The sequence below is a fragment of the Suricata suricatta genome, chromosome 6 (assembly GCF_006229205.1).
Source record: "Suricata suricatta isolate VVHF042 chromosome 6, meerkat_22Aug2017_6uvM2_HiC, whole genome shotgun sequence".
In the NCBI taxonomy this organism is placed as follows: Eukaryota; Metazoa; Chordata; class Mammalia; order Carnivora; family Herpestidae; genus Suricata; species Suricata suricatta.
In genome coordinates, this window is record NC_043705.1 from 20,320,532 (window position 1) to 20,345,711 (window position 25,180).

At 44.6% G+C, this 25,180-nt stretch overlaps 1 long non-coding RNA gene across 1 annotated transcript; it reads right to left on the reverse strand.

Moving 5' to 3' along the window:
- Positions 1 to 6,045: 6,045 nt before the first annotated feature.
- Positions 6,046 to 6,837, reverse strand: LOC115293613. Its single transcript, XR_003909524.1, has 2 exons — positions 6,688 to 6,837; positions 6,046 to 6,330 (listed from the first exon to the last, which is right to left on the reverse strand). It is a non-coding gene; the product is annotated as an uncharacterized LOC115293613 (long non-coding RNA).
- Positions 6,838 to 25,180: the final 18,343 nt, after the last annotated feature.

Consider the following 25,180-nt stretch of genomic DNA (forward strand, 5'->3'; position numbering starts at 1 on the left):
ACATAACCACATCTTCTTGACCCATTCATTGGTTGATGGACATTGAGGCTCTTTCCAAAATTCGGCTACTGTTGAAAGTGCTGCTATAAACATTGGGGTACACGTGCATCAGCACCCTATGCATCAACACTCCTGTATCCCTTGGGTAAATTCCTAGTACAACTACCATTTTCTAGTGACTGCATGTCTAGTCGAGGACTAGAAAGCCTGTTTATGACTATGCATTGTTGCACATGAAGATTATAAAGAAGGAAGCTTTTTGTACTATTTAGAAGTAAGTACCCGTATATATTCATCTCTGTAAACCATCTTTGATGATGGCAGGGAAGGCATAGATGAAAACATTAAACCCAAGTTGAAGGCCAAGCTGGCACTGAAAGGGACCACCTACTAAGCAAGGAAGTCCAGAGTTCAGGGCAGAAGCGGGAGGGAGAGGAGGTAACCCATGCTCAGTCCACAAGCTGGTGGACACAGTGCTTCTGACCTGCGATCACTATGTCAGGTCACAGTGACAAAAAGGGCAAAAAGCGTCCAGGAAGGCCTCCAAACCGGAGTTCTATGAGGGTCAGCCCTACTACTGAGCATGGGTCTGAAGGTCAGGAAAACCTTGGACTCTCGTTGCCACTGATAAGGAGTCCCCTCTTTCACCAGGAGGCAGCCAGCCTTTATTTTTCTCTCTTCTTCCTGTCCTGTGGGTCTGGGAAAGAACCAGAAAGAGAGAAACCTCTGACTTTATGTTACGTAGGTGATCCTCCCCTTTCATCTGTTACTTACGGAGTATGAGCTCCGTATCTCCCCCTCGCCTTGGGACAGTTCCTTGCACCAAACTGATTCCTATGGATTTTGTTAAAATGAATTAAACCTGCAGACAGTCTTACTGAACTTGTGCTTTTGTTGACTTCACCTCATCCACAGTGACAATGGAGGGTGGGGGGTGTGGCACCTCTCCGAGTAAGCGTCCACCTCTCCTTTTGCTGTTGAAGATCCGGAAGTTATTTCTTGCTTGCTCTAGCTGAGGCCCTGAGTGTGGATTAAAAGTGCATTTGGCCTTGAGAAATATTCAGCCCAAATTGGAGTGGCCATTTCCTTAAGAGATCAAGAAAGCCTGAGCCAATATAAAGATCCCTATAAAATTTTTAAATGCCAGTTTACGAGAAAGCAAATGCAAATATCCAGGAAAAAAATTCTCCCCAGTGCAAACTCAAAACAGTATAAATTAAAGCAAATTTGATGTGCCATTTACATCTACTAAATTAGGAAACATCTTCACGTGATAATCAAATATGCTAATGCAGTTGTAGTGAATCTAATTCATTTTTATAGCTGTCCTGGGAAGCAATATGACAATGTTAGTGATTATCTACCATTACGATCTAGGTGAGCACAACTCTACAATGTAAATGGTGACCTAGCACATGAAAGTATTTATCTCGTAATCTTGCACATGGAATTTTTTTCCTGAAGGACATAATGCAAAAGAAGTCAAAAACTGTACATGAAGATGTTGAGGACTCTTGGTGCAGTAATACAACTGACTTGGTTACCTGAAAACCTCCCACTACAAACATCTTGAAATTATATAAGATATACTAAACAGTTAAAATAAATGAATTAGAGGGACACCTGGGTAACTCAGTCAGTTGAGCATCCAACACTTGATGTCAGCTCAGGTCATGATCCCCGGGCTGTGGGATCAAGCCCATGTTGGTCTCAGTGCTGAGAGTGGATCCTGCTTAAGATTCTCTCCCTACCCCTCTGCCCCTCACCCCTGCTTGTGCTCTTTTCACCCCCCTCACATAATATAATAAAATAAATGAATAAAAAAATGAATTAGGGGCGCCTAGGTGGCTCAGTCAGCTAAGCAGCAGACTTCAGCTCAGGTCATGATCTCACGGGTCATGGGTTCGAGCCCTGCATTAGGCTCCGTGCTGACAGCTCAGACCCTGGAACCTGCTTCAGATTCTGTGTCTCCCTCTCGCCCTGACCCTTCTCCACTAACACTCTGAGTCTCTGTCTCTCTCAAAAATAAACATTAAAAATTTTTTTAAGTAAATAAATGAATTAGAGTTACGTGTATCAACATGATTAAATTCAAACATATGTTTTAAACAAAAAATGTAATATAACCACAGAAAAAAATTGTACACGACATGATGGCACTTACAAAAACTTTTAAATACTATGTAATAACACATGCTGCTTTATGATACATACATCTATAGAAAGTATAAAGTCAGCCCAGAAAAAATACCAAACTCACATGACTGTCTCCTTCTTCGAAGAGGCTGGGAGTGTTTTTTGTCAAAATTGGACATGCTACCATATCATTAAATTTTCCTTTCCTTTAATTTTATTTTATTAAAAGCAATATGACCAAAAATCTTAAGATATGACAAATGTATGTATATGGTAGAAATATTTTATAACACAAAAGATCTTCATTCTGGTGCCTTAGCAACAATTAGAAATGTTCTAGTTGTTCAATAAATTTTGGAATGATTAAATAAATCCTGCCATTTAAATCATTTACAGCATTACTCAGTGATTAAAAGTGAGCATATAAGGCATATGGTGTAATCAAAATAAAGCAAGGCAGCTTTTTAAACACAGTCTGTATGGAGAGACTCATTCAAAGAAAAATCGTTCTGAAATCTAAGAAATTATTCGAAAACCAACCTCAACCTCTTCTAATAGGTCTCAAAGCTTTATAAAGAGCTCCTCCTCCATTTTATTTTTACAGAACGTGAGCCAGAGAGAGGACCAATAAGAGAGAGAGAGAGAGAGAGAGAGAGAGAGAGAGAGAGAGAGAGAGAGTGAGTCTCAGGCAGGCTCCACACTTAGTGCAGAGCCCAATACAGGGCTTGATCCCATGAGTCTGGAATCATGACCTGAGCTGAAATCAACGATCAGAAGCCCAAATGACTGAGCGCCCCAGGCGCCCTGATGAGCTCCTCCATGATTAAGCACAGAAAAACTTAAGATGATCTTTCTGTATCTCTTACTCCTACTACCTCAGAAATAGTTAGCTACTTGGGAAACCACTAGCCATCCTTCCTCTACATTTTTCACATGACTCTAAGACCATCTTTACATCCCTTCTTTCTTAGATTCTGGATTTATCTGTTTTTGTTTGCTTGTTTGGTTTTTTTGTTGTTTTTCATTTTGTTTCTGTTGCCAATCACTGTGAGTTCTGTCCGCTATTAACTACTCAGGCATGTTCCAAAGCTTTCCATTCTTGCTTCTCACCCACTGTCTCCATTCCACAAGTTAAAGTCCCTGGAGCTGCACTGGCCAAGAAGGAATTATTGACCAGTGGGAGGAGTGGCCATGACACACTATGTTCACAGTCTATGAGGCTGTAAGAGTATGCTAGTAAAGACAGATGAAGGGTTCAGGACCTGCTGTTGGGCAAAGAAAATTCCACTACAAAACTCATGTGTACTGTGATTTAACTACAGATTCAAACTGCAACGTGGGTGCCTGGGTGGCTCAGTCAGTTGAATGTCGACTTTGCCTCAGATCGTCATCTTTTCGTTCGTGAGTTTGAGCCCCACATCGGGAACTATGCTGATAGCTCAGAGCTTGGAGCGTGCCTCAGATTCTATGTCCCCCTCTGTTTCTGCCCTTCCCCTGCTCATACTCTGTCTCTCTGTCTGTCTCTCTCTCAAAAGTAAATAAACATTATAAAAAAATTTTTTTTAACCTAAAATGTGTCCTTATTTCAAATCCTAAGGTGGGCCTGATATTCAGATCTGCCTTCTCAATGGGGGGGAAAAAAGTAAAAATGAAAGGTGAAACACACACAAAAAATTTTTTTTTACAGAAAAGCATCAAAATGCTAAATAGCAAGGGACTATGGGACTAATATCTTTTTAAGTTATTCAAAGTTGATTTATTTTGAGACAGAGGAAGAGAGAGCAAGCAGAGGAGAGGCAGAGAGGGAGAAAATCCCAAGCAGGCTCCACACTGTCAGCACAGAGCCCGATGTGGGGCTCAAACCCACAAACTGCAAGATCATGACCTGAGCCAAAATCAAGAGCTGGAGGCTTAACCAACAGAGCCACCCAGGCACCCCTGTTGGACTACTATCTAAGTGAAGGTAGGAACTGAAAAAGCTGAAGACACAAGTGCCCAAAAGCCCATATCTGCCCAATGTGAGCATCAGTTTTCAGGACCTCAGAAGCAAGTGCGACAGCAGACAAAGCAGAAAAACCTTTGAGGAAACGCCGAGAACCCAGAAGTTCCCTTTCTCAAGTAAGAGTGATTTGGAAGTTCACCGCCCAAACTCAAACTCCTGACTGCAGAAATACAATTACAATTGCTTGGGCAAAGCAAACAAACAAAACTATAACCAGGAACTCAGCTCTACAAGGATTTACAGCCCCAATTTACATTATTAATTGGTCCTCAAAGCTCTGTTTATGAGCTTAATTTATAATTATTCCAGAGTAGTACTGCCCTGAGGCATGAAAAAGAAGCAATACTGATATGTTTTGAAGGTTTGTACTTTATCATATGCTTTATTAAATTTTCATAACTGATTTTCCCAAGAAAGGTAAAAAAAACCAATAATAGCTTACTATGATGGTTACTTTTATATGTCAATTTGACGGGACTATCAGATGCTCAGATATGGGATAACACTTTATTTCTTCTCATGTCAGTAGGGAGTCTCTAGAAGAGATTAGCATTTGAAACAATAAACTGAGTAAATGAGATCACCCTCACCAATATGAGCAAACAACACCCTTGATCCATCCAGGGCCCAAATAGTGCAGAAAAGGCAAAGAAAAGGCAAATTTTTGCTCTCTCTTCTTGAACTGGGAGGTCCATTTTCCAAATCTTCATACATTAAAGTTGTTGGTCCTCAGCCTTTGGACTTGCACTGAATTATACAACGGGCTTTCTGAGTTCTTCAGTTTACAGGCAGTAGATAGTACAACTTTGTGGTCATTGGCATGATCCAAATTGTTTCTTATATATATGCATCTCTTTATATCCTACTGATCGGTTTCTCTGGAAAGCCCCAATATCCTCACCATAAGCAGGAACTTGGAGAAACAAAAGAGGAACAGACCCCCAAGCCTCAAAGTGGAGTTTTCAGACAATATAAATGCTTTCCTTACTTTATTGAATAAAAGAAATGGTGATCTAGAAAACTTCTGCAGGGAACAGCAGTAAGTTCTGGTTACCTATTGTACAGCAGGGTCGCTACAATTAACAAACCTGTATTATATACTTGAAAATTGTGAAGAGAGTAGATCTTAAATGTTTTTGCCTCAGTAACCACAAAACGGTGATTATAGGAGATAATCTCCAACCTTATCATGGCAATCATTGCACCACAATATATACATGCACTAAGTTATCACATTGTACACCTTAAACTCAATAAATGATACTATTCATCCATAAAAAAGAAGAAAATCTTGCCATTTACACCAACATGGATGGACTCTGACAGTATTATGCTAAGTGAAGTAAGTCAGACAGAGAAGGATTGATACTGTATGATCTGTCTTATATCTGGAATCTAAAGACAAAAAAAAAAAAAACCCCTCATAGACGCAGGGAACAGACTGGTGATTACCAGAGGCAGGGGGTGGGGTCAGGTGGGAGAAATAGGTGAAAAGGGTCAAAACGTAAAAAAACAAAACAAAAAAACAAAAACAACTTTCCCCAAATTTAGATTTGCAAATACAGTTACACAAAAAACAGAGCAGCTGAGGTGGAGCTTTCTACGGCTCGTGTCTTAGGGGACAAGAAGTTGAGGTTGTCTCTCTGCTGCTAAACGTCTCCCTGTCGGTGAGTGATTATGAGCCGCAGAGGGAGGAGGGAAGACCGTGTGGATCAGGTGTTAGCGTTTTTCCCCAAATATGAGCCTTCCTGCTTTCCCGAGAACTTTGTTTTTGCCAAGCCCCTCGGGCCGCCTAAAGCAACCAAACGCGCCCCGAGAGTGTGCGATGGGCTGTGTCCACTTTGATTCTGATTCCAAAAGGGGGTTGGCCCCCAAAAGGCGCTTTAACAAACAGACTTCCAAAGATGTGAAAGATCCCACTCGCTTTAAGTCGTTTTGCTTTCTGCCTAGCACGTGAAAGGTGGTTCCCTGCGAGGCGGCGAGCGGCGTGTCCTGGTATGAGGTAAAGGCAGCTGATACTGTCTCATTGTCTGTGCGAAAGAAACTGCCGCCTCCCAAATTACAACACCCGAGTCTTACGATCTTACTTAGTATCCGAGGAACTCAGCCAGGGGCCAGAACGGTTCACCGGAGACTGTGCTAACTCTTCCGTGTGGCGGAGGGCCATTGCAACATGAAAGATGTTTCCAGTGCTGGGTGAGGTGATGGAAAAAGAACGTCAGACAAGTATGTACACACAGATGTAGAAAGGGCACCTCTTCAACTTGATGCGGTCCTTAGGGCTTGCTTTTGCAAAACACCTTTCATACAAACTTTCCAAAACCACTTTACAGTTAGTGAAAAGCTCTCTGTTAGTCGTTTGTTGGTATGCAGTAACCATTCGAGGCAGAAGCCGAGGGAAAAAGGACCTTCAGGAGATGACGGTGCTGTCAGCCGTGCATCAGGGCAGCCTGAGGACCCGGTGCGGGGGCCCCACTGAGCAGCTCGTGCTGCTCTTTCACTGCACTCTTGCGGGGTCTTATCTGGCCCTGTCAAGCGTGGATACCCACCTTTTTTTGAGCAGTGACCACAAAGATGGACTTCTCAACGTTTCTCAGGCATCCCGTGCCCCCTGCCTGTCCGATGTGGAAGGCAGAGATACCAAACCACACAGACTGCCATTCATTAGGTGAGTTTTAAGTACAGTGATCCTTCCCAGTCAGCGGTTTCCCCTCCGGTGGTGTTAATTACCGCGTCTGGAAGCAGATGATCCTTATGATGTTCGACGTCATAAGTAGTAGGCAAACGCTACGTCAGGATACCTGTCTCTCATCTCCTGTTTTTCACATGTATACGTGTCATCTCACATCACCAGGAGAGGGGTGAGTACGGTATAATAAGATAGTTTGAGAGAGACCCCACACGCACGGAACTTTTATTACAGGATAGCGGAGCCTTGAAGAACATAGTTAGGCTTCCTGGCTGCCAGTGTCGTCAAAAATCCTCATGTAATTTTTGTGTCTCCCAAAACTTAATGATTCCGATCCTACTGTTGACTGAAAGCCTTACCGATAACTTAAACCATCGAGTGACACGTCTTTGCATGTTATATGTATCATCTACTGTGTACTTCCAATGAAGAAAGCTAGAGAAAAGAGAATGTTAAGTCACAGGGAGGAGAAAATACATTTACGGTCTTGTACTGTATTTAAAGATAAAAAAATCCCTGTTGTTCAAGTTGCTCTGTTTTATTATTGTTGTTAGTCTCTTACTGTTCCTAATTCATAAATTAAACTTTACCATAGGTATGTATGTATAGGAAAACAAGGTAGTCGGCATAGGGTTCCACGCTATCTGTGGTGCAGACTTCTCCCGGGGGTCTTGAAGCATTGCTTTGGGGGATAGAGAGGAGTACTGTAGAACTAGAGAGTGAGACCTTAAGGACAGAGACACATGGTAAAACGAGGGAAGAGAAGAAATTTGACTAATGTTAGCCAAGACTCCTTTTCAATCTTGAGTCACCTCAGTCCCAACAAGAGATTTCCCTACAGTGAACTTAGGGAAAACCGTTTATTCGGGAAGTTGAAATAGAAGCTAAATTACTAGTAATTTACTTGTCGCAGCTTTGAGAGCAATTTTTCTTTGCCGATGGTGGAATGGAAACGGTAGATGGCGATGTTGCCCTTATTTTGGAGGGGGAGGAGCGTCGAAGCTGGTGAACTGAGGCAAGCCCTTGAAAACCTGAGGGTAAAATGTTTCAGCTATGTGAGAAATGTACCTTTTGTATCCCAGCAGAAGTTAAAGACTTTCTGAACCTTTTATATCTTTCTGCAGTGTTCAGATTGTGCTTTTATATTGCAAGGTCTGACCACAGTAGTGAGGGTAGCAAAGGAATTTATGCTAAAGCCAGGCCATTCCCTCTGACCTCCTGATATATTTATTGAAAAAGGCAGTCAGCAGCTGACAAAAATCTGTCTGGTGACCAGGTTTCTTTTTTTGAACATTTGTTTATTTTTGCGCGAGAGAGAGCACAACTGTGGGAGGAACAGCGAGAAAAGGGGACAGAGCTCTGAAACAGCCTCCAGGCTCTGAGCTGTCTGCACAGAGCCCGATGTGGGGCTCGAACCCACGAACCGTGAGAACCCACCTGAGCCACACAGGTGCCCCCAGTTAACAGTTTTGAAAAAAATACTTGTGATTTTTTTGGAGGAAACATTTAGACAAAGAACAGGGTTGGTATCCTTTCATAATAGCAAATTTCAGGACCTAATAATAAAAAAGCAATAGCAATAATGTTGTGATAATATATCTACCATTTACTGACTGCTTGCTATAAGCCAGGTACTGTATCAAATATTACACTTGTCTGCTATTATGTAATTCTTAGAAAAATCTATAAAACTGGTATTATTACTCCCATTTTACAGATGAGGTCACTGACTTTCAGAAAGTTTACGAATCTTTCCTGAGGTTTTACAATGAGTCACTGGATTGGCCAGCATTCAGTTTTAAGCCTAACTTTTTACTGGCTTCCCTGAACTATAAAAAGGAATTTCTTTGACTTTTTAAAAGTCGGTCAAGGTAAAGGCAAGTTTACTCCTTTCAGAATGAACCTTCAAAATTTAGTTGTATGAATTTCAGGAATAGGGAATAAAACAGCCTCTGGGGTTAGAAGAAATATGTTTAAGATTTTAGAATCTCCTGTATCGTACCCACAATAAGATCAAGTTTGTGTGTGAATGTGTAATCTGTGTGTGTGTGTGTGTGTGTGTGTGTGTGTGTGTGTGTAAGGAGAGAGAGCTGAGGTGCTGACCACTTTAAACCCACCTTGGCCAGGCTGACCTGTCTTTTGACCTGTGGTTGAAGTAAGCCTCAGACGGACACAGGACCCCTTTGCAAGTTTGGTGGCACGAGACAGCGTCGGTGGGCCCAGGTCTGAAGCCAGTAAGCTCTGAAGGTCAATGATGTATTGATTTTCTGAAATAAGGCAAATCTTGCCCATGACTTCTTTTAAAACTCCGCAAAAAGCAAAACCTACAAAGGAAGGATTGAACAGAAGGGGAGGCATCCTGGTAGCCGCCGTTCCCAGTGTTCGCTTTGGCTTCCTGCTCTGTGAGACGGAAGGTTTGAGTTGAGCCGTCTGCAGGTGTCCTGGGGCTGACATGGCTGTGACGGGCTGTCGTGTCCTGGGCTGCGGCTCCGTCCCGGGGAGGGGCCCCGAGTGTCGGCTGATGCTGTTGTATCGGCGTTCCCAGGCAGCAGCGGCGGCCTTCAGAGCCCCCTTGGAGAGACACGTCACCTCCCTGTCCTCTTTCCTCTAAGAAATCATCTGTGTGCCAGACCTCAGGAGGTTGTGTTCATAATCACATCTCTGGAAACACACAGGCCGGTGGTGACCACAATGTTGAGGGAGCCTGGCAGACGCTTTGCCAGAAGCCACGCTGTTGATCCTGGCAGGGGTTTCTGCCCTCATGTGGACAGGGCACTGAGGCCAGCCTCCCAAACTCACTCTCACTTCCTGTCCCCTGCTGTGCAGGGAGGCCCCGGTGTCTGAGACTCCCCACGGGAGCCAAGCAGCTTGCCTCACGTCAGAGGTTTGTGGCCTCGGTCCCTGGCCTCCTGAGCAGGACTTAGTGTGTCCAGATGAGCTCGTGCCTGCGCATCTGTGGCTGGGCTGCCAAGTCGTTGCCAGCTGCTCTCAGACCCTGGGCTGGCCAGGCCTTCCTGCAGGTCACACCTAAAGCATCCGTCATACACACAAACGTAGCAGGCAATCGGAAGTATTAGCTAGGGTTCCCCACCTCGTTCTACCGCGTGTCCTTGCCAGTTGGACAAAGACCTCAGGGTTGTCCCTGAGGCGAGGGAGGACTGTCAGAGGGAGCTGGAGAACATAGACCGCAAAGTCAGAGCCCGCAACTGCCAAGCCTTCGGGTACGGTTTTTAGGAACTCGAGACCATCCCCCACAGCCAGGACCCACGTCAGGGCCCACTCCCCTGGGTAAAGGTGCCCCCCGCTCGGGAAGGGTTGCTGAGGAGAGAACGGAAGCACCAATTTGAATGGACTGTGCATGGAGTAATTGAAAAGGAGGGAGGGCTCTGAACCAGAGCCTACGCTTGTGTTTCCTGAGCCAGGCCTGGGGGAGGAAATCCTAACCCCCCCAGTGGATTGGTGGTCTCAGAGCAGAGCAACCCTGTGGCTTGATTACCTGAGCTCAGCCTTGGGAAGCAACTCCATGGCTTTTGTGTGGTCGTTGAGGCCCCACACCTGCGGGAAGTTCATGGAGGCTCCAGCAAGCCTAGCTTCATCCCTCTATGTCCTGTGAGAGACAAAGTTTCACTTGCCCTCTGATGAGGACATAGAAAATGACAGAAAGAATCTACAAACCCCTGGGGCCATGGCTGTCAGGTAGAGCATGCACAGGGGGACATGCATGGATAGGGAGGCCAGGAGGCCCTTGACGTGTCAAGAGACATCCTTGTGGCCACGGGGAGGGCTTGTGGCAGCCCAGGGCGATGACAGGACTGTAGACATCCGTAGGAGTCGGGCAGAACGGTTTGAGACTGCTTGTGGGCTCTGCTCTCTGCAGCACACAGCCCAGGGCCTATGGTCTCTAACTCTTCCATTCGCAGTCCAATGGTTTTGGCAGTGAGTTTCTGGGGGCCGCCTTGTATTTGTCTTAGAATTTTTAAAAAAATATACTTTCCCGTCCTTCTAGTCCATCTCCCTGACATAAGAATTCACCTGAAACAAACTAATCTCTTTCCTCCTAATAGAATTTGTGTGTGTACGTGTGCCCCTTTGTCCATGGTTGCAATTCTAAGCCAGGAAAAGTCCGCTTAATGCTCTGTTTTAAGGAGGTATATTAACACCATTTTGGCCAGGAAGAAAGTAAGTTTCAGAGAAGCCGGCGCCTTGCTCCAGGCCACACAGCGAGTGGTGGCACAGGCACACTTCACACCCCGAGCCTGCCTGTCTCTCGGGTCTCTGCTTTCCAACACGCCACACAGACTTCTCCCAGCCTGAGTCAGACATCAAGTTGTATACGAAGGAATAATCCAGCGCGGAGTAACTCTTCAGTGTATGCACATACACACAAAGACAAGACGGAAAGGAGAAGCTCCACTCCATTCCAAGCAAAACAAATATATTCAAACCCCGTAAAGTGTTGACCGCTTCTTTCTGTGCTTTATCCACAGGCACCTGAAAAACATGTCCCGCCCTGAGCTCGTTTCCTTTTCCCACCCTGGTCTGCTCTTTGTCCAGTGTTTCTGAACTTGTTTGGTGAGAAAACCACCCAAACAAATGTCCCCGCTAATTAGAAACCATATTGTCATTTTTTACTTCTTTCTCTCTAACCTTCCTTTCCCCTTGTTCCTTGCTTCCAAGCCTTCAGCATTGGAATGCTTCTCAGAAAATCCTTTCCTTTTTGTTTATTTCCTTTGCCAACACTTAGTGATCTTCACGCTCTTATTTTACTAATTTTTGCTAAAATATCCCCTAAAATAATTTGGAAAAACTGTGTAGCTCCTACATAATACCAAGCTTTCCTCTAAAAGGCTCTGTCATCCTCTCAAATGTTTGCAAAGGATCTTCCAGCATATTATGAATATGGACATTTGAAAAGAAAAGCATTTCAACGTTCATTATTACTTTTTTTTTTTTTTTCGGAGAGACAGAGAGACAGCGTGAGCAGGGGAGGGTCAGAGAGAGAAGGAGACACAGAATCTGAAGGCAGGCTCCAGGCTCTGAGCTAGTTGTCAGCACAGAGCCTGATGTGGGCTTGAACCCATGAACCATGAGATCATGACCTGAACCGAAGCCAGACGCTTAACCGACTGAGCCACCCAGGCGCCCCTCATTATTACTCTTTAAAATGTATCTAATAAGGGACACCTGGGTTAAGCATCTCCGTCAGTTAAGCATCTGACCCTTGATTTTGGCTCAGTCATGATCTCACAGCTGTGGGATTGAGATCTCCATGTCTAGTGCAGAGTCTGCTTAAGATTCTCCCCCTCTCCCCCTCCCCAGCACACATTCGCTCGCTCTCTCTCTCTCTCTCTCTCTCTCTCTCTCTCTCTTTCTCTTTCTCTCAAAGATAGCTAGTAAGTACATGTTTCAACAAATGGGGTTGATACAACTGCATGTCCATGTGAAAAACTGGAAACCTTTATTTTACTTTTTATTTAACACAAAATTGTCATAGACCTAAATTTAAAAATTGAAAGTATAAACTTTTTGGAGAAGATGTTTGTAGTCTTGGGTTAGGTAAAGTGTTTTTAGATGTGATACCGAAAGCATAATCCATACAAGAAAAATATTAAATTAGACCTTATAAAATGAAACATTTTTGTTCTTTAAAAGACGCTGTTGGGGGGTTGAAAAAACAAGCTGCTAAATGCGAGAAAATATTTGTAAATCTTATATCTGGCAATGAACTATCTCACAGTCCTATAATGAACAAACAGTAACATTTAGATAAAATATTTATTCAGCAAAATAAGGTAGATGGCAGGTAAGCACATGAAAAGATGCTCGATGTCATTAAAGAAACACAAATTAAAACTGCGGTCTGATCTGCTTGTACACCTGTTTGAAAGACTAAAATCAAAGTCCCCAGGGCGCTTGGGTGGCTCAGTCAATTAAGCTTCTGACTTTGGCTCAGGTCACAATCTCGTAGTTTGTGAGTTCGAGCTCCACATCAGGCTCTTTGCTGACAGCTCAAATCCTGGGGCCTTCTTCAGATGCTCTGTCTCCCTCTCTCTGCCCCTCCCCAGCTCACACCCTGCCCCTCCCTCTCTCCCCCTCTCTCTGTCTCTTTCTCTCTCAAAAACAAAAAAAACATTAAAAAAAAAACCCCTGCCTTTATCATTAAAAAAAAAAAATCTAACTCCCCAAATATGACAGTCCTAACTGCTGGAGAGGATGTAGAACAACTTGAACTCGTATGTGTTGCTGGTGGGACTGTAAAATAGGAGAGCATGAACAAGGGCGCAGCACACAGTTTGGCAGTGTCCTTTATTTTTTTATTTTTTTTATTTTTTTATTTTTGAGAGACAGAGAAAGACAGCAGGAGCAGGGAAGGATCAGAGAGAGAGAGAGGAAGACACAGAATCCGAAGCAGGCTCCAGGCTCTGAGCTAGCTGTGAGCACAGAACCCGATATGGGGCTTGAACCCACGAACTATGAGATCATGACCTGAATCGAAGTCAGACACTTAACCGACGGAGCCACCCAGGCGCCCCTGGCAGTGTCCTTTAAAGTTAAACGTGTACTTGCCACATGACTCAGCAATCCCATTTCAAGATATTTATCCAAGTGAGATGAAAACCTAAGCACATGTTTATATCAGCTTATCCCTGATGCCCACTCACATGTCCTTCAGCTGAATGGATAAACTCAGTGAATAAACTTTGGTATGTCTATACAGTTTAGTATTATTCAGTGATAAAAAGGAGTGAATTATTGATTAATACAATCAAATGACCCCAAAGGTTGAAGGATTCTATTGATATAACATATCATTGGTTACCAGTGGTTGAGATGGAGGAAAGGAAAGACTAAGAAGGGGCGGCATCTGAGAATTCCTGGGTTGGCGCACCGCTTCTCCATCGCGACAGGTGGTGGTGAATTAATTTGCCAAAATCCATAGAACTGTAAATACAAAGAGAATTTTGTTGCGTGTAAGTTTAAATATCTATATCTATGTATTTATATGCACACATATGTGAACTGCCTTTTCTTTAAGAATTGAAGTTTTTTGTTTGTATTTTATGTTTATTTTTGAGAGAGAGAGCGCACACGTGGGCAAGCAGGGGAGGGGCAGAGAGAGAGGGAGACAAAAATCTGAAGCAGGCTCCAGGCTCTGAGCTGTCAGCACAGAACCTGATGCCGGGCTTGAACTCACGGACTGTGAGATCATGACCTAAACTGATTGATAACCCCATTATACATTTCTTTTAGAAAGTGTACATAAATTGAAAATTAAAACATTTCAATTTTTTTCATGTGATCATAAGTCTATATGCAATTTTAAAATGCCTGTTAGAGCTATTTCTGCCATTAATACTAGTTTGGAATGGACTGAGCAGCAGAAACAACATTTTGGCTCTTAATAAACATATGTTTATCTAAGAATACATTTACATAGAAAGTAAACATGTTTTGGAAATGTATCTCTTGATGACATGGGCGTTTACATTGTGGGTTGTCCCTCTGTTTGTCTCTCTCCTCTTTCTGCGATGTTGCACCATGATGAGGCCCATGCCTGTCTTTCGTCCTGGGATGTGAGGAAGAAGGAGGGACTGGAGGACCGTGGGAGAGAGGAAGGGCTTCCTGTCCAGCCACTGCAGGCGCTTCCTCAGGCCGGCCAGTTAGATGAAGGAGACATGGCCGAGGTGGAAGGTCTGGCCACCTCCCGCCTGGAGTCCAGCCCTGCCTCCACCGTGGCCATGTCCGCGCCTGTCCTCGCCAGGTTCCCGTCTCCTCATGCTGTGCCCAGCCATCAGGCTTCTCACTCGGAGCGACAAGCCTGACCATTTCTGACCTGGCTCCCCAGACTGGCTGCTCACCTCTTCCCCTCTCCTCCTCCCCGCTGTTTCCCCGCACTGTCCTTGTCTACTGTATACAAACTCCTGAGCGGCTCTCTTCATGAGCCGGGTCCCGCCGGCCTCCATTCTATCCTATCTGCCCTCACCTCTGCCCTTCTCCCCCATCTTCTCTTCCAGGCTGAATGTTTTCAGAGCATGTTCCATAAATTTCTGAGTTCTGTATTCCTGTCACGTAACAGGCTGCCAGGGAATAGCAGAAAATTAAATGTCAGAGAAAGGGAAAGAAGAATACTGTGATTTCTTTACAAATCACCACAAAATGTTTCAGTGTGGAATAGAAGGAGACAGAGCTTCTACCTATCAAACATGAAGGTTTATAGGACCCTGAACTGATTGGTTCTTGCCTGTGTGGCATTTTAATATTTTTATGAAAAGTACACACCAGATGTGGGCCTTGCCTTTTTTGGGCTGTAAAGTCTGATTGGGAAGGGGCCGCGTGTGTGTTCTCTCCATTTCTTCATGCAGGGTGGGCTGTACATATATATTAAATGACAGTGAATTGCCAGAGGGTTAGGCTGGTTTGTTAGTCTTGGCACTCCACCTAACCATGGTGATGTTAATAATGAACTTCCCTATTTGAACACAGCCCCTTTTCATCCACACTCTGACATAATGTGCCTTTGAAGTCTCATTTTAGGAGGGGGGGGAACAAAAGGAATGTTACTGTTATAACGTTCCAATACTGTGTTTCCCCCAAATGCATCTTTTCATTGTACTTCCATAAAAAATACTGAGTTGCAGGAGGTAGGGACTTTTCCCATTCTGTCCCAGAAGGAAACGGAATGAAGCATGTGACCACATACAAAAGCTTGAGCCTGCACGGAGAGCCTGTGTGTGGACTCTGGTCTTTGAATCCATTTCTTACCATCAGAAGGGGCCAGATCTGTGTTGGAGGGACGTGTCATGGAGTCAATTGACAGCCTCAGTCATTGCCTGTCACAGTGGAATCAAGGTCTAACCACGGGAAGCCTTTTGGTTCTCAGCTGCGTCCCCCACAAGAGGCTGACTGACATCCTTAGAATATTTCAGTTTTACTTGTAAAAATCCATAGGATCTCCCTGGCCTCTCTAGATGATGTGTCATCGACACACTTGGGCCTTTCAGAAGCCCTGGGGCGACCTGGCAAAGCGAGGGCAGCCATCAGCAGAGGCAGCCGTAGGCCTGTGTGTTAGTTGCCCTCCACGGTCAGCCTGATGGTCCCTCCGGTCACGTGCTGTTAGGAGCTCTAGGACACAGCCTCGCTGGGTCTCCCAAATTACTGAGACTCTCAACAGCTTTAAAGGGCTCAGTGCATAAGAGTATGAATTCTGTCTATGGAATGAGTCTGGAAATTCAAGAACAGAAAATTGTTGACTTTTTAACTGAAAGAAGACAATGCTATATACACATGGGCAGAATCAGGGGAGGTGGTATGAGGGTCCCAGAAAGGGCTGAGCGTTCAGTCATAAGGAAAGGAGAGACTGCTTCCTCGCTGCCATAGGCAGTTAGGTACGGTACAACCCTCCATTATTCAGAGCCCTCAGATCAAAGCTAAGGGAATGGAGTGACGTTCTAATGCCCCACTTCAGCCTCGTGGTAGTGGCCCCTGGAAGAGAGGAGGTAGGTCTGGAGAATGGAGGTGGCTGGGAATGGGGCCATGTGTCTGGTGGTGGGTGTTGGTATTGCCGTCTTACCCTTTGAAGGCTGGGGCGTGTGGCAGTAAGGAAAATACTGTTTTCCTGGGAGAGATAACTGTGCTAACAGGGCAGGAAGTCACTCATAACTGTATGCCCAGAGGCCTGGGGGGACGTGGCCCATCGCCATGGAGAGAAGGGTGTGAAGGGTTTATTCTGGGCAGCTGTGGTAGGAATAGAAAACCCTTGCCTGGATCATGCTTGTGCCCCTTCTGTGATTTCTACCTCACCAACAGGTTTCCTTGAGAAAGAATTATAGCCCTTTGAAGAATTGTAGCACCATATCTATTTATGTCTCTGTTCTCCCATATTCCCTCTGAATGTCGTAGGATGAAATGCATCCATCCTGGTGAAGTAAGCACCAGGAACTTGAAAGCTTTTGAGTTATGAAGTGTAGGCTAAAAAGTGAGTTGGGACAAGAAATAGACTCATAAACTTAGGTTAAGTTGGGAGGGACCATCAGAACGATCTGGATACAGTGCTTTTATTTTAGAGACAAGGAAAACAAAACAAAGGGTTTCTTGCCCGATCACACAGTCACTGTGGTAGGAGAATCAGAGCAAGAATCCATGCTTAGCAATTGCTCATTTAGTGCAATTTCTTCTTTACTGGGCTGTTTTCCCACTAGGTCCATACTAAACTGTGCGTGTGTTTGTATCTATTAGAGAGAGGTGGAGATGGGTACACACGGGTCCACAGCATACCCACGCACATACTTTTAGGCTGATCTATACTAATCCTTAGCAATGATATATTTGGCCATTGGTGGGCTCTCTGATCTCCTAATACACACAGACCCCCAGCCTGGATGTGGTGATGGACAAACACAGTTCTGCCCACTCTTCTGGCTCCCGTGACGAGGGTGACTCATGGACTTCACAGGCTGCTGGCTAGCTTAGGGAATAGTTCACTTCCCTGGAAGATGCCACTGGGTTTAAAAAATGTTCTTATTGAATGCCCCTTAATTGTTGATAGGAGGGGCCCCTAGTTGTCCCCACTCTGGGCTATGTGATATACGGTCTAGAGAGTGAGCAGCTGTACAAACTGCTGTTCTGGGTAGGGTTGCTTCACTCTGAAGCTCTTGTTCATCTGAGCTGCTCTGGCCCCACCAAATGTTTTATAAGAACAGACCTCATTTAGCATCCTCTTTAGGGTCTTATTATTTTCCATAGACAGATACCATGGAGAAAAATGTGAAATGAGCTTATTAGACATCTATTACCTATACTGTTTAAAAATTTTTTTTAGAAATCTCCTTTGAACATTTATTAGAGATATTAATGCCAACCCAGGGATAATTAACATGTTTAGGACCTCACCATGCTGATTTTAATTACACTTCATTTGCACCAAGGATTTGAGATTAGATTAGATTCTTTCCAAACTGTGCTATTGGCTGACCTCACCGAGATTAGGTCATTAGACACCAGTAATTCCTAACCAGATTCTCTGCAGATGCTACACATTCAAGCAATCATTTGTTTTGCTTTTCCTCTTCGCTAGAGCATCTGCTGTAGTGGCATTGTTTCAATCCCACTTAATCAACAAATTAAACTTTCCCATGAATGAAGAATAGTCTCTAAAATTTCTTAAACTGCCCTGGCTTCCTCTGGGCATACTTACAAAGCCTGGTAAAAGCTGAATGGTGACTAATGCTACCGAAAACGGATGTTCTGAATCTTACCTGGTGGTCTCTCTGGTTTGCCCTGGGGGCAGCGTCCCACATGCCACAAAGAATATGATCCATAGATGGAGATGAGAGCACCTCACAGGCAAGGCCAACTTGCGGGCATATTAGATAATGCAAGAAATGCTCAGAAATGCTACCTATTCAAACCTCACATTGTCCCATAGTTGATTGCCATAGTCTGCCAGTGAGTACCTCCTCTACTGCCCTCAGAAACCATCGCCTTAAAAAGAGGGGGTGCCTGGGTTACTCAGTGGGTTAAGTGTTGAACTCTTGATCTCTGCTCAGGTCATGATCTCATGGTCATGGGTTTGAGTCCCATATTGGGCTCTGCACTGACAGAGCAGAGCCTACTTGGAATTCTCTCTCCCTCTTTCTCTGGCCCTCCCTGCTCCTATGTGTGCCCTCTCTCTCTCTTTCTAGAAGAAAGAGAACAAAACAGAACCATCTTGCTTCTCATTTGTGATGAGTTAGTCCAATGTCTTGATAAAATGTGCTTTTAGAAGTTAATCTCACTTAGGGAAAGTATCCCTCTACCCTTTCATTTTTTAATAGTATTTTCTGGTTCCTGCTCATATGTAAATACCAAGACCTTCTTTGCTGCTGGCTTCATTCTATAACACCTCATGTTCCAAGGCAAACGTGGCAAATCAGGCTGTTCAGGTACTGTACTTTGGCTTCTTATCGTGTGTGCCTGTTTGGTTTTGTTTGTTTTTTTTGGCTATACTAAGAGTGACAAGAAAAACAATTCATGATTCTGAAAAGTTACTCAGAACAAACTATTGAAGAAGAAAACCCAACTGTCTCCTTCCCCCACCACCCCAGATTGATTAAAGACCACAGGCTCCCAAGACCCGGACCTCGATTTCCTTTGATCAAGGTAGAATTTGAGTGTGTCCCTAAATACCTTACTTGTTCTAGAAGGTTTAGGGAGGGAAGGGGGAGGGGCTGGTATGATGAGAAGTGGGAGCTGACATTTCTGGGTTGGGACAGATGAAGTGCCTTTTGGCAGCTATTTGATCACTGAGGTATAGGAGAAAAACCAGCCAAGTCATTGACTACATTAATTCTGACACATAACACTAAGGATTACTGGAGGTCACACCGAAAGAACATGTTCCACCTCTTTTCACCATTTGGAGAGAAGTGAGGGAGACAGTAAGTCATCTGAGTGTTTTGATCTAAACATAGTAGAGTGTTAACCACAGGAAAGCCAGTGGGGGGGGGGGGTGGAGGCGGGCGCAGGCTGGGCCCTGTCCCTGTGCCTAGTTTTGTGCTAGGAGTTCTCAATGCCTTATTTTACTTAACCCCAGAGACAGTTTGAGAGAGGTAAGTACTAATCCCTACATTGTCACTTAGGTGAAATAACCTGCCAAGGTCACGGAGATAGCACAGGTCCTACATAGCTGGATGGCCTTGAACCTTTATTGGTTAATTCTGAAGTCCATTGTCTTTGCTTTCCTGGACCCCTTAGGGTTAGCCCAGAAATGAAACAAGAAACTTCTCTTCGTATTCAGTTAAGAACTTCTTTACTCAGTGATAGAGATCACTTAGAACTCCTATTTTCTAAAAGGCCTGGATTTTACCCATTTGACAGCCACAAATTCACATCATCCACCCAATGTATATAAACCATTTCAGAAGCAGATTTCATCCTTAGAACTAAGGCTGAAGTTTTCTCCTCCCCAGATACGATAGCCTGGCTATTTGTGTCTGCCTAAAATTCCTAGGTTGAAACCTGACCTTAATGTGATGGCACATAAAATAAAATTTACTTTCCCCTGCCAACTAGAAGACCACATTCTTCTAGATCTTGTGCTGAGCCTAAGGGGAGCTATATTTTATTTTAGTTTTACGGTGACTTCTCCCTGGAGCTGCTAAGGAGTTAATATCTTTGCGCATCATTTTTTAATGGAGGAGGGAGGAGAAACAAAGCCATAAAACCATTCAGGAATCCTGCGGCAGGTACTCACTCCTTTATTTAGGAATCAGAATTTCCAAGGCATATCTCTAACCAAGTTCTGGTAGAAGGCCAGAGCACCTTCCCGAGCCTCTGAGTGAACCCTTCACCGATGAGCTCAGAATGGAGTCACATTGCCCAGTCTCCTACAACACAGAAGCCAAGTATTTCTTTCAGAATTCGACAAGTGATTCCGTAAACTCTCTTACCACACCTTATCACAGGTAAATACACAGAGAAGTTCTTCAAGACCCCATGTAAAAATATTTTCAGAACACAAAAACTCAAAACTCACAAGGGGGGGATGTGCAAAAACACCACCACCACAATGGAAAATAGTGTCATCTGTTTCTCACTATTTTCTTATCTGTGTTTCATCCTTCATTTAGGTAAGTGTGGTGTTCCTTTTAGACCCTCTTCTTTCTGAGTTAAGGCTCTGGCGATGGTTTTCCATACACTTTAACCGATGTTTTCGTTGTGTTTTTAATGGGGGATTGTTTGGGTTATTAACCTGGGGGCTCAAGTGTTAGTGCTGCTGGCTTACGTCGTGCTGGGTCTGCTTCAAGCACGGCTGTGACTCGTGTTGCATTTGCACGCGGAGTTTTGGGTTACAGCTGCTCCACCAGCATTTCCCCCGGGGAACACTTTTGAATGTCTTTGTTTTTTGAACCAGGCTTGTAGTAGATCTGATTCATGACTTTCAGAACTGGCGTGAATTTGTCACCTCCTCTTTTGGAAGCAGTGCCTCTTTATTTGGGAGCAGATTGGAGGAGGAGTTCCAGTGCAGGTCCGTCTGTCCTTCTTGAAGTCATCAGTACTATTTTCTATTACTTGTCTTATATTGCACATTGCCAGATCTATTTTTCTTTTTCCTTTTCTTTTGTGAATGTATTACCACATGGTAGTGATGTTTCACTCATCCTGATTTCTTGAATGTCTTTTTTTTTTCCTCCTCGTACAGGGAGGGTATGTGGAACTGGATGAGTTCTGGCGCTTTGTTTCCAAGAGCTTGGTTCATGTTCTGCATGTAAAAAGGATGTGTAGAGCAGGGGCTGATTCTGAAAGAAAAATGGCCCTTGGAAGAATCTTGTGTTTGGATTACATTTTCTTTGCTTAATAAAGTCTACATGACTTCTGAATATTAAGAATCTTCATTGGAAGGGTGCCTGGATGCCTCGGTCAGTTAAGTATCTGACTCTTGATTCTGGCTCAGGTCATGATCTCATTGTTTGTGAGTTTGAGCCCCATGTTGGGCCCCATGCTGACAGCATGGAGCCTGCTTGGGATTCTCTCTCTCCCTTTCTCTCTGCCTCTTCCCTGCTCACACCCAGACACACTCTCTCTCAAAGTAAATAAACTTAAATCTTCATTGGAGATGGCAGAGGAAAACATTTTTTCTCTCCATTTATCAAATAATTTTGATGCTAAGCCAAGCTGTTCTTTAGGGTAATCACTTCCTGGTGAGAAGACCTATTCTAACTGGACTCACATAACAATGGTGGAAGTGCCAATACAAGTCTCTTGCTTCAAAGAAATGTATGGAGCTTAAAGGAACGCATTCCAACAGGCCTTTTACCCTTTGTGGAGCTCTCTTCTGGGTACCCCAAAAGGGACATACTGAAATTGCTTGGTGGTTTCACAGAGCTACTGGTTAAATGACAGTGAAGGCTGTCCCCATGGTGAGGAAAGGAAGTGAGGGGGAGGGTCCCAGGGTCCCAGCAAAGTACAACAGTGACAGCCTTTGGCAGGCTCAGTCACCATTCAGGGAAGGTCCAGTGTCACATTTTACTCCCTTATTTTTCCTTTACTATTACAAACCATTCTCGTCAACAAATTCTGTGGCCTCCACATCAGGTATACCCAGGAGCATCTCCTCCTTGCCACCTCCCTCCTTTCCAGCCTCCTCCCCTAGATTACTGCATTGACTTCCTCTCTAGTTCAACTTTTGCCCTGGCCTCTCCAGGGACAGATTCCAGAGAAACTAGCTTACAGGGGAGATCAGTCATTTCACATCTGCCTTCAAGCCCAGCAATGGCTTCCCATTTCACTCAAAATGAGATTCAAGTCAATAAAATCCAATCTCTTTATGAAGACCTCGAAGACACTTCTGTCTGTCTCTCTCCAGCACTCCTGCTTTCCTCTCTTTTCTCTGCATTCTCCCTTCTTGTTCCCAGGCACTTGCCAAGTTCAAGCCTCCTTTGTATCATCTGCACTTGATCTTCCCTCTCTTTCCCCAAATTTTTGCATGGTTGACTCTGTCATTTAGCTCTCTGCTCCTCAGCCCTGCCCAGCTCTTTCTCTTGACAGTCTTCATAGAGTGGACTGCCTTCGTAATCCCTGTTACTGCCTGGCATTTGCTGGTTGACTCTTCGTGGTTCCTGCCTCCCCTTTAGCATGTATAGTACACAACATTGGAAACTTGGATAATTTTTCTTGATAGATGCTCAGAACATCAATAATGTCTGCACATTGCAGAGTCTTTGGACAGCGAGTGAATGAAGAAGTCAAGAAAGAGTACATACCCAGTAGTGCACAGGGAAGATAGTAAACTGGAGAGAGAAGGTCTTTGTGTCTAGTCATGCTGCCTTTTTCCCCTTCACTCTCCATTAATGTATTTAAGAACTATTCCATTGCTTACTGTGTGCGAGGCACTGTTCTAGGTCATGTCAGTAGAGCATAAACCAGACGAGGCCTGTGCTGTCATGGTCATGACATTGGAGACTTAGGACACAAGTAGCAGGTGTCCAGGACATGCTCACACATAATGAAGTTGGTGCCCCCGGGATGCGCTATAGAGCGTGAACAGAGAGGAGTCAGAGTGACTTCTTTTTTTTAATGTGTATTTACTTTTTTTTTTTTTTTCCGAGAGAGAGAGAGAGCACCAGCGCAAGCGAGCACATGCCTGGGAGGGCAGAGAGAGAGTGGGGGGAGTTACAGAATCCACAACAGGCTCTCTGAGCTGTCAGCACAGAGCCCAGTGCGGGGCTCAAACTCACAAACTTGAGCCAAAGTTGGACGCTCATGAGGGGACCCACCCAGGCACCCCAGCATGACTCCTTGAATTTGGGACTGGATGGTCTCAGAGGCCCCCTCTTGCCCTAAGCTGTCCTTTCCACTTAGTGGGCAGTAGAAATAAACAGCAGGTGGTGTTCTCACATTTGAGAGATAGACACTGCAAAGTCTGGTGAGAAGAGGAATGAGCGCCAGAACTTAGAAACAGATTCCATCCCGTTGGATTCTCTCTAGTGATTGTTTTACTTCGTCACATGAACACTGAGTTCTATAAATGACCAGATTGACCTGTGGGTGGTGGCTACTGAAGAGCTTCATGCAATCCTTTTAGTTGTTGCTACTTAACAAATCCCCCCCAAAGTTAGTGTCTTAAACACTTTAGTAACTCCTAGTTAAGTGGGTCAGCAATTTGTGCTGGGCTCAGCTGAGTGGGTTTTCTTGCCTGGTTTCCTTCGGAGGTTCCAGTCACCTGGGGGCTGAGCTGACACTGGGTATTGGTTGGGCCAGGTGTCCCCAGCGGACTAGTCTGGGGTTCCTCGCAGGGAGGCTGGTGCCCAGTGGTACGAGGTGTCTTGAGAGCTGGCCTCACAATTTGGACATTGTGACATGCACTGAATTCCCTGGGTCAGCGAGAGTCACAAAATGGCCCGTTAAGCTTCCCTTGATGGGGGGAACTACAAAGAATTGGTGGCCAGTTTTTCAAGTTTGTATAATTTGAGAGCGAGAGAGACAGAGAGAGAGAGAAAGAGAGAGAGAGACAGCAAGTTGGGCAGGGACAGAGAGAGAGAGAGAGGATTCCATGCTGTCAGCACAGAGCGGGGCCATATACTATGTGCCAGATGTGTGGCTTGGAGAAAGGATACAGGAATTGATTGTACAAATTCTGTATTAACCTCACTTCTGGCTCCGTTACAGGTCCTTTGCTTGTTGGCCGTTAATTTCACTCCCCCCCCCACTTCTTCATGTTATCTTTTATGTACTGCATGAAACTATGTCTAATACTGTTATTTCTCATACCTTACTATAATTTACAATTGGCTTTTTTCCCCCTGTATCTGGGGTGCCTTGTTTCAAAGAAGTTTGCCCGTAGCTTTATGTGAATTTCTGCAGTACTTCACACCTTCGTGTTACCTCAAAGTTGGTATTTGAGGAGCTCATACGGCGGTCTGCTCAGCCGTCTCTCCGAAGGCCTTGTCCTGTGATGAGAAGAGGCTGTCCCGGCGTGCTGGCGCATCAGCAGGAATTGTCTCCATGTAGCCATGGGAGCGCTCTAACTTCGGCTCATCTCCGTGACTTGACGGATGGCCTTTGACACCCTTGACATCCTTTCATTTCTGAAATGAAAACCCCAGAGCTGGAGGATTTTGGAAGAAAGCCGATCTTTGTGGCTTGCTTCTTCTCCCGAGTAGTTGGAAAGTGAAACAGATCCGACTGTAAAAATGAACGCCGACGTCCTTACTAACTGGAAGACGATGTGCCGTGATCAGGTGTCTTTGAGGCTTTCTTGCTCTGTCTCCTGACGTCTAAATGCTAAGCCGGATCGCAGGAGAGCTGGTGGGTTTTTGAAAATAAGCTGCCTAGTTTCTGGGTTGCCTTCTCTGGGGCTGGGGCCTCTGGAAAGACTTCTTTCTCTGAAGAACTGTAAGAAACGTATTTTTAATTTGTCAATTACTTATTTTGTAATCAAAGTGTAGTTGACACAGTGTTACATTAGTTTCAAGTGTATAACACAGTGATTCCACAACTCTATACCTCACGCTTTGCTCCCTGCGAGTGTAGCCACAGCTGGTCACCACACGACACTATCCCAGTGTCATCCACTCTCTTCCCCGTGACGTGCCGTCCATCCCCATGGCATTCTCACTCCACGCCTGGCAGACTGTATCTCCCACTCCCCTCCACCCATTTTGCCCACCTGCCCCCTCCCCTCTGGCACCCACAGTCCTTTGTATTTATGGGTTTGTTTCTGCTTGTGTGGTTAGCTGGTTGGTTTTTAGATTCAACATGTACATGAAATCATATGGTGTTTGTCTTTCTCGGTATGACTTATTTCACTTAGCATCACACCCTCAGGTCCGTCCTTGTCACAGCTGGCAAGGGCTCATGTTTTCCGATCTCCTTCC